General features: G+C 32.8%; 1 long non-coding RNA gene across 1 annotated transcript; it reads left to right on the top strand.

Annotated features, from left to right (window-relative positions):
• The first annotated feature begins 526 nt into the window (after positions 1-526).
• LOC136270256 (uncharacterized) lies at positions 527-5,001 on the top strand. Its single transcript, XR_010708013.1, has 2 exons — positions 527-1,065; positions 4,704-5,001. It is a non-coding gene; the product is annotated as an uncharacterized lncRNA (long non-coding RNA).
• The last annotated feature ends 5,138 nt before the right edge of the window (positions 5,002-10,139 follow it).

Below are 10,139 nucleotides of genomic sequence, written 5' to 3'. Positions count from 1 at the left end.
TAGACGTTTTTTTCAAATTTTTAAAATTCACTTCCGGTTATGAGTTATTGCCCTTTAATTGAAAATTGGGGGGTCTTTTGTCCAGAGTTGATCTCGGGAACTACAGATGATAGATGCATGAAATTTGGCGAAATTGTCGGTAACATTTTATAGTTTTGCTGGCATGAAAATTCTGGTAATTTCTTTGTTAGTTTTTGAGCTATTTGTCGCCAAAGTTTAAGATTTTTTCGGGGCTGAAATTTTGTTGCTTTTTGTATTATAACCTTTAAACTAAAAATATTTTGTAAATACATATAGAACAAAAGTTGTTTAGAATAACGAGAGCTTTCATTTAAAATTAAGAAAAAAGGGCTGGCCCCTATAATTAGGGGTCAGCAGCTCATACACGTATTTTTCTGATAGCAAAAATCGTTATCATTTTATGAAAAAAAATTAATTCAGTTATTGTTATTATATTAATTAATGTCACTTGGTATCAAATTAAACAAGTTCTGTGCTATATTTTTTTTCAAATTTCATAAAACAAATATGTGAGAATCGTACATGAACGAGTTAATATGTCTACATAGACACACAAGCAAACAAATGCCACATTAAGGCCCAGGCATTTACTGCATTACGTTGTGTTGCGTCTTAGATAAATTGTTGTGATTCAATTTCATTTTTTTCATCTATATCATTTATGAATTCAATGAACACACATTATTTAATCGTTCTATGTGCAACTATTTGTCGGGGCGCCCCTGTTTGTAACCCCCGCGCGCGCGCCGAATGTAATCAGTAACGAACGGCATTGTAGAAAAGAGAGAGCCGTAATGCAGAAGAGAAGTTGTGTATTCTTTCTGTGTACACATGCATTTTCAATTTGCTGTGAAACATATGAACATGCACAGGGAACAATACTACATATTTGTTTAAGGAGGATATTTTTCTCGTGTGAATCGTTTACGAGGAAATTCTGACAGCCACACTTCTGTCGACGATCAGCCGTTGATAAGCTACGAGTAATAAAGGAGAAAAGATGGACATTAAAGTGTGTGATTTATGTGGATGTTACTGAAGAAGGTGAGGCTTTTACTCCTTTTAAAGTTTCTTGTTAACTGGTTAAAATTTAGTATATAGTATAGATGTACATGTAAGTACGTGCACACTGTTAGATGTTTTTGTTATGGTGTGGGTGTTTGTTTACTAACGTGTAATTTTTACATGTTTCATGGATGTTTAGACTCGCTCGAGGTTCATGAGGGACTGGAAAGGGTAACTGAATTTATCTATTTAAAAAAATAACAGATTGTGAATTTTCAACTCAAAATTCAAAGCAGGGTCTAATTAGAAACATATCATATATTCTTATGCAGAAGACTCCAAATGTAGTCATGAATACCCTGTAGACATAACTTCAAGTAAATAAAATTGTATACTTCAGACTTCAGAGTTAAAACATGACTTTAATATCTTTATGATGCTGATCATTGTATCATTAAAGAGGTTTAGCAGACCAACGGGTACCCGGTACATGTACTTGTACATGTAGGTTACAAGTTAGAACTATGCCTACCATTCTACCAGTTCACATAATTTTTCTTGTTTAGCAGTTATGATGTGTACTTAAATTGTCCTTGTTAATGTTTTAAATGTAATTTTTTATTCTCTTTATTTAATCTGACTACTGGCAGTACTGGCGTGCGAGCAGTTCTCGCCGAGGACCATTTCTCGCTGGTGCACTGTTACATCATATTTTCGTATATAATTCTATGTGTTGATAAAATGACGTAACAATGCACTGGTGAGAAATGGTACTCGGCGAGAACTGATCGCACGCCAATATTGATTAATTACAGACAAAAACTGAAGGTTGCGAGTGTTATTTTTTATTGAACGACATTGTTTAAAATAATTCTTTATATATGTGACGATCAGACCGGTTTGAATACCAGTGCCAGATAGCTCAGTTGGTAGAGCACCTGACTAGAGATTCATGGGGCCCAAGTTCAAATCCCGGTTTGGTCCTTCATTATTTCTCCCATCCTGTTACAATATTGGTGTTGTGACCCAACCCCTAGGAACTAACAGGTTAACTCGATCCTGCCAGGGATGATCTTCGAGGGTGAAGATCATTTAAGGGGGAGGAATGTGACGGTCAGACTGGTTTGAATACCGGTGCCAGATACATGTAGCTCAGTTGGTAGAGCACTTGACTAGAGATTCAGAGGGCAAGGTTCGAATCCCACTTTGTTCCGTCGTTATTTCTCCCATCTTTTACATATACATGTATATCAGATATATGACAGATGATTAAGGTCATCACATGTTTTGCAAGATGCAATAAGTGTTAAAAACCTTTACTTTACAACAGAATACATTTAAGTGAATATTTATGTTTCTTGTTATTATTTGGTGTGGTTTTCTTGACAGTGTCGCATAAACAATTTACCCGCTCCTAAAACACAAACTTTCTTTTTGTGGATTCAGCTTACCGCTGATTGGCCGCTGTTGCAGCAGACAAATAAGATATGCACGCACAAAACACAATGAACTTATCAGAGAATGAGTTGAGTTTATTTAAACTGTTGGAATTTGGGTATTTTTTTTTTAAAATGTATACTTGTGACAAAACATATATGTGGTACATACAGCTGTAGCTTTATGAAGAAAATTTTGGTTAGACCATATATACCTATCATGCAAGTAAATGATATTTACAAAAAACTTGCAATTTATGGCGCACGAAATATACGCTAGTTTTATAAAGATTGACATACATGTAATGTACCACATTCTTTGAAAAATAATCTATTAGAAATTCTTCATTAAGTTTACTCATACATGTTTTATGCTTATTACACGTAGTATTGTTTTTAAAACATGTAATTTATAAGAAAATAAACAAAAACCCTCCCTAAATTTATTTGCAAAAAAAAACCACACAGTAGAATTGATAAAAAATGGTATACCAGAAGCTAATACCAGTACATGTACTTTGACGCTGTTCGGTGGGTAATATTCGTTTGTAATTTACGAATTGAAATATTGACTGTTGCACTACAAGTACGGTAATAAACTCTCTCTCTCTCTCTCAAACTCTCTCTCTTTCTCAATTTGATAAGTGTTTATACCTAGTATGAAAATTTTTATACCCCCGCAAACGAAGTTTAGGGGGGTATATTGGTTTCACCCTGTCCGTCTGTCCGTCTGTCTGTCCGTCCGTCTGTCTGTAGACGCAACTTTGTCCCCCCTATAGAATTTTTTATTACTGCATGGAACAGTTTGAAATTTTGTACATATGTTGAACACCATCTGAAGATGTGCACCTGCAAATTTTTTTTAAGATCAGACAAGATTTAATGATTTTATGACAGTATTCATTTTCCTTATTCTATATATTGTACACTAATGTTGAAAAGTAAGGGAGGTAATCCTTACAGATTTTATTAATTAATTAATAGAAAACACTCTAAAATATATTTATATAAATACATCCAGATGGAGTTTTTTGTCTTTATGTCTTAATTAATAAAAAAAAAAATTATTTTTTATAAGTATTCTATCAACTGACAATGCAAAGTTTTTGTTTGTCAATGATAAATTCTTAGGAGCTAATGAGAACATCAGAGACAAGTGTGGCTGAATTCATTTGTCCCAAGGGAGCCATTATCTGAGCCATGGCTCAGATGGAGCATGTGTTTAGGGGAAATTGATAATCTGTAAAATGGGTGATGGTTTTGGGGCTATTTTAAAACTGTTTCATGTAAACCAAAAGGTCTATCATTATAAGGAAATAAATAATATAATTATTAATAAAGAAGTTAAACTATTTTTAAAGGTTGTTTAAATTTATTTGTCAAGTAATTTGATGAAGTGACCCTATTGGGCATTAATTTGAATGAAATTCAAAATTACTGATATGATTGTAGTGTTTTGGCAATTTTAAAATTGTTTGTAATATTAAATTTTCTTTTTTACATATTTTTACATAGTATGGTAATTATGGTAATGTTTTGGGAGTTTATTAAATTTAACAAGCTCATCAAAGAAAATCATAGTCCTATGGGATCAATTTTCTGATATGGAGTTCAATTGTGCCATAGGAGAAAGTGAGGAAAATTTGAAACAACTAATTGCATCTGTCAAGACTCTTATTAGAAAGATATTGAAAGTTTTATCAACAGAAGAGCATTGCTTGGCTACCGGTATTTCTATTCACTGCAAAGGGAGGGGTTATTGTCATTTTGTTGGTTTTTCTTTAAATCAATTAAATTAAAAAAATATATCATCAAATACATACATTTGTAAATGTATTACTGTTATAGATATGTATTTACAGTGAAATTCTGACAATTTTGATTTTAATTTTTCTTTGTTAACTATTTTTTTTTTTTTTACAATTCTAGGATTTTTTTTTTGTATGTGTTCCAAACCTTAATTATTATTCAATTCAATTATTTGTCCCATTTGAAATTAGCCTAGCGGGGGTATTAGTCCCATTAGGACAGTTCTAGTTTAATATTATATTATGACTTGATATGCAGATTTTTGATCTTGTACTGCCTAAATGTTATGTCATGTATTGGGATATGTCATACTTATTACACTGCATGGTCAGTGTATTTTTTACAGAAATACTATGCATATGTTAATGTAAACACAGCTATTACTAGTACATGTATGTAAACACAGCTAATTATTTTTTTTATTTATTTCAGCTCAAAACAGACTCTTGTTACCACATGGCTTTTACCGGTACCTGTTGATTCTTGTGGGTCAGCTCCTGAGATTAACCTGTCACCTCTATCCACATGCATATTCCTTGTGTTCTACAGACCATTTACCGGTAATTCAAATTAAATCCGATAATGCATGAACAATAATGGAACTTGAAGAAAGCATCATGCCATGTTGTGGTTTGTGTTTGATAAGAAATTATGAAAACAAAATTAAGGCTGTTTAAAGAAATTCATAATTGCTGTGAAAATTTGTTTTTCAATAAAAGTATACAATTATGTTTCCTTTATTTTTTATTTCATAAAGATATTTAGATGTGTTTACATAATTGAACCCCCCCCCCTCTATTTAATTGTCTGCATTAAGATTACATGTAGGATATGTAAATGTACATTTGACTTTGAAATAACATCTGCTATGATAATTACTTTTGAAATGAACAAGAAACAACCTATTTCTACCTTTCTAAGGTATATATGCATAAAAAAGTAGAAAAACATGTCAAATTTGAACATTGTTCATTGAAATCAACTCTGTCTCCAGCTACCTGGGTGTGTTTGAATTTAATTCTAATTTAAGGCAGATGTCCAACTTGTAGGTTGTAACTTACTGTTTTAGCATGGTTAGAAGAAGACTAGAAATCAGAATAGATTAGATATTCACTAAATATGATTGTTAGCTTACTTTTTTCATGAAAACAAGAAATCACAAGCAGGACAGCTGTCTATTTGTTAATTAAAATGGTACAAATCATACAATAAACAAATAAAGATCAAATTTTAGAATCATTGATGATTGTTTTCAAATAGGTGTGAGAAATGACTCAAGGAAATTGCCACACGTTTCATAAAATTAGGTAAAACATTTCAAACCATGACTTTTTATTAAAATCAAAAGATTGGGGGGTGGGGGGTATACATGTAAGGGTATTTCTAAGTGATGTGAAGCTTTTATCATGATTATATCATGTAGGCATATATTGTATTGAATAAGGTTTCTTTTTAAAGGTGGTTGAACAAAAGTTGACCTCTAAAAGGTCAGGTAAAGATGTTTTACTATGGAGAACCCTGTAAATCTGTGTTTACTTAAGGAAATTGGAAATGGTGGGTTCACTTAAATGGCCATATTTTTATTAAACCTCAATGGAATTGGCAATATGTGGTATTCTTTTTCTCAGAATTGCATTAGCTTTCTTATTCTAAGACAAACCGTCTTTTCATAAAAATGTTAGTGTACTAAGTTAAAGATACAAGGAACAGTTTCGGATAAAGTACCATCAATATTTTTGTAAAATTGAGAGTGACTGTACTTGAAGGTTTATCATTGTTGCGTAGATTCATGAAATGAATTTTAATGATTATCAATAGTTAGAGGAATGTCTCTCGTTGGAATTGGTAAGCAATATTAAGGCCCCTAATTTTAAGTACATGAGAAGCAGAAATAAATTGTGAAACTTGCGGCTATGACAGATATGTTGACTTTACAGTGAAATTGAAGGTTACAAACGGGAGGTAATATAACATGAAATGTAGGTGGATGGGATATTATATGCCTATTTAGTATTTACTGGGTATGAGGACAATAGCAAGTTTATTGTCCCCCAAGACAGCAACTATTTAATGAGGCAAAGCCAAGGGAAATAGTTGCTGTGGAATGAGACAATAAACTTGCTATTGTCCGAATAGTCAGTTAATTGGTATTTCATTATACAGAAGAAAACTTTATTTGTCAGCGATGCAGAATTTCTTGATGATAAATAAATTAGAGTTAAATCAAACTTTGTATTTAATGCGGCGATCTTATTAGGTCAGAGGTGTTCCGAGTTTAAGGTGATATGGGACACTTCCATGTTGTGACGTATTGTTTATCGAAATAAACAATAAAATAAAGTGTAATTATATAAGTACATGTAGTTTATTTTCAAAAATGGTCACCTAACTCCTTAGCACAGTGGGTTAGAGGGTTTACAAGGAACCTGTAAGTCATGAGTTCGAATCCCGCTGGGGTTTTTACAATTTTTACCTTTTCAAATATTTTTAAAAGCTACATGTATTTTTGGTTAAATATTGTAAAATTTGAAAATTCTAAACCGGTGAAAAGTTTTCAATTATATAGTACTTTAATCCACATTAATATCGACAGATGTCCCATACCACCTTAAAAAGGAGGGAAATCAAATTCTGCTGATGAATGGTTTTGATGACTATTCACCATGGGCAGATAGCATGGATACTATTTTAAATTAGATAAAAAGGCATGTTTATGCGGGCGCCTTCTAGTGATCAATTTGTCCATCTGTCCATCCGAGATGCCTTGACAGGAGCATAGCTTCTCTCCTCTTGGCCCAATCTGGCTCATACCTCGACATCCACAGGGTTCCTTTGGTTGAAGGATGTGCAGTGACCTTGAACCATGTTTTTAGGTATAAGGTTAAGGTCATAGCAGAATTATATATATAAAATCCTTGTCTGGGGCATGTCTTTTTTCCCTTTGGTCCAATCTGGCTAATACTCACAGAGTGTCTGTATGGTTAAACGATGTGCAATGACCTTGCATGAAATTTCTAGGTAACGGGTGAAGATCATATCGGATCATGCAAAAATCCTTTTTTGAGAGCATATATAATTTCTACTAACCCCTATTTGGCTCAGACTTCACATAAGCAGAGCTTTTGAGTAAAGGGTGAAAGGGTGTCTAGTGACCTTGAACCTATTTTCAGTGAAAAGAAACTGTGAAGGTCATACCAGAATTATATTTTTAAAAATCCTTGTCCGGAGTATATCTTCTCTCCCTTTGCTCCATTCAGCCTCATACTTCACCCACATGATGCCTTTGTTCAAAATATATGCAATGACCTCGAATGATATTTGTAGATGAAGAGTCAAGGTCATATCAGATCACACAAAAATCCATATTTTAAGAGCATAGATATACTCTCCTTTTAGCCCCTATTTGGCTAATATTTTACCTTTACAGAGTTTATTGGTTAATGGCGTGCAGTGACCTTGAACCAAGTCAGTCAATGTGAAGGTCATAGCAGATCTTTTTAAAATTAGTTTTAAATAGTAGATTATTTTCCAAATATGCTTAATCTTGGTCAGATTGAACATAAATGCATGTATGTTAGGGGGAATGAAATTGAATTAAAAGTTCTATGCCAGCTGGAAAAATTTCAAGTTATAGGTCAAGGTCAAAGCAGAATTCTCTGAAATAACATAAGCGGGGCCCTTTGAAATGTTCACCGTTTCAATGTTGTCTGGTTCAGAGTAATTTTACATAGAAAATATTCACAGAAGTACAGTAAAGTAAACTTTACATCGATAAGTTTCTGACAATTAATGACGCAACGAGCACAGAGTACGAAAGGTCAACCTTTTGAAAAGCAGTGAAGAGGAAGAGTTGCTCAGAATTATGTTTTAAACAAAATTGATTTTTTACATGAATTTTAATTTTGCATTCTGGGTTAAGAAAAAAGATGTTAGTTCAAGGTAAAGTAAACTTGTACCTAAAATGAAGTCAAATTTGTTAAGTCGTACTTACACACATTGTGTTTTTTTGTTAAGTCGTTCTTGAAATGGTTAAGGGTTTTTGGTTAAGTCGTACTTAAAAACATTCGGATCATGTTAAGTTGTACCAAGAATCATTCGATTTTTTTTTTATCTTTTTGTACTTAGGTTTCTTTGTTACTAGATTAAGAACTCTGCTTCTTAGACGTACTTCTAGCGTTGCTTTCGACATTAGCGGAAAACCCACTCGTTGCTTTGCAACGAGCTTTGCTCTAGTTATTATTATTTTTTTTTTTCCTTTTTTTGTCCACAAGATTTCTCGGAGATGGCTGGATAGATATTTTTGAAATTTTCTGGAATGAAAGAAAATGATAATATCTCTAGGCGTTTTTTTCATTTTTTCAAAATTCATTTCTGGTCGTGCGTTTCCTGTCCCGCGTTGAAAAAGCTTGTCACCTCGAGATCTCAAAAACGGTAAAGTTTTGAACACCCAAACTTTGTGGGATGATAGACCTATAGCTGTAAATGTGTTTAAACTATTTTTTTTTGTTCGTCGTAACTTCCGGTCGTCACCGGAAGCACTTCAAAAATTATTATTTCTACGCATTAAATTTCTTTTCCATAGAATAAACATTAAACTATAATTCTATACATAAGTTACCTATGCGATGTTATATCAACAAAAAAATTCTACTTCCGGTGAGATATCTCAATTATCTCAGGTAGCTTTTTAAAAACACAATTTGTACCCGCGAGATCTCGGAAACTATATACGATCAGGACACGAAACTTTCATGGATGATAGACATTTGATTGAAGATGTGTTTAACCGGTTTTATTTTGTCTTTCGTCACTTCCGGTCCATACCGGAAGTGTTAAAAAAATCGATCTGTTTATCAGTTAAACTGTTTTCCTTTGATATTTTTTAGTTAGATAAATGAAAAATAATGTACAAATGGCAAGTATACAAGAAATATTGAATACAATTTACATTGAACACTTCCGTTTGCCCGTTTCCTGTCCAGAAACCATAAACCTTATTTTGACGAGATCTCAAAAACAGTAACGACTTGAACAACCAAACATTGTGGGATGATAGACCTATGTATGTACATGTGTTAACACTATTTTGTTTTATCCGGCGTAACTTCCGGTCGTCACAGGAAGTACACCCAATTTTGATTTTTTAAAAATATTTTGGTTATTTAGCATTGAAGTAACATTTAGCTATAGAAATACAAAAAGTCATCTACACATGGTAAAAAAAAGTTCTACTTCCGGTGAGACATCTCATATATCTCAGATAGCCTTCTTTTTTAAAAACAAAATATAAATAAGATCTCAGAAACTGTGATAGATCAAGACACAAAGCTTATATATATATTATATCCATTTTCTGTTTACAAGATAACTGGATTTTTTGTGCAGATTAATACATGAGGAACGGAAGACCTTTTTGTTGCTATAGCAACAAGAGTCTAGTTATTATTTTTTTTTTTCCTTTTTTTTGTCCACAAGATTTCTCAGAGATGGCTGAATAGATTTTTATGAAATTTTTTGGAATGAAAGAGAATGTCAATATCTCGAGGCGTTTTTTTCATTTTGTCAAAAATCATTTCCGGTCGTCCGTTTCCTGTCCCGCGTTGAAAAACCTTGTATCAACGAGAACTCAAAAACGGTAAGGACTTGAACATCAAAACTTTGTGGGATGATAGACCTATAGCTGTAGATGTGTTTAAATTATTTTGTTTTGTTCGTCGTAACTTCCGGTCGTCACCGGAAGCACTTCAAAAATAACTACTTTTTTGCATAAAATTTCTTTTCCATAAATTAAATATATAAGTATAAATCTATGCATAGGTTATCTATGCCATGTTATATCAACAACAAAATTCTACTTCCGGTGAGATA

This window comes from Magallana gigas, chromosome 7 (assembly GCF_963853765.1).
Source record: "Magallana gigas chromosome 7, xbMagGiga1.1, whole genome shotgun sequence".
In the NCBI taxonomy this organism is placed as follows: Eukaryota; Metazoa; Mollusca; class Bivalvia; order Ostreida; family Ostreidae; genus Magallana; species Magallana gigas.
This window is presented reverse-complemented; position numbering and strand designations above follow the sequence as displayed.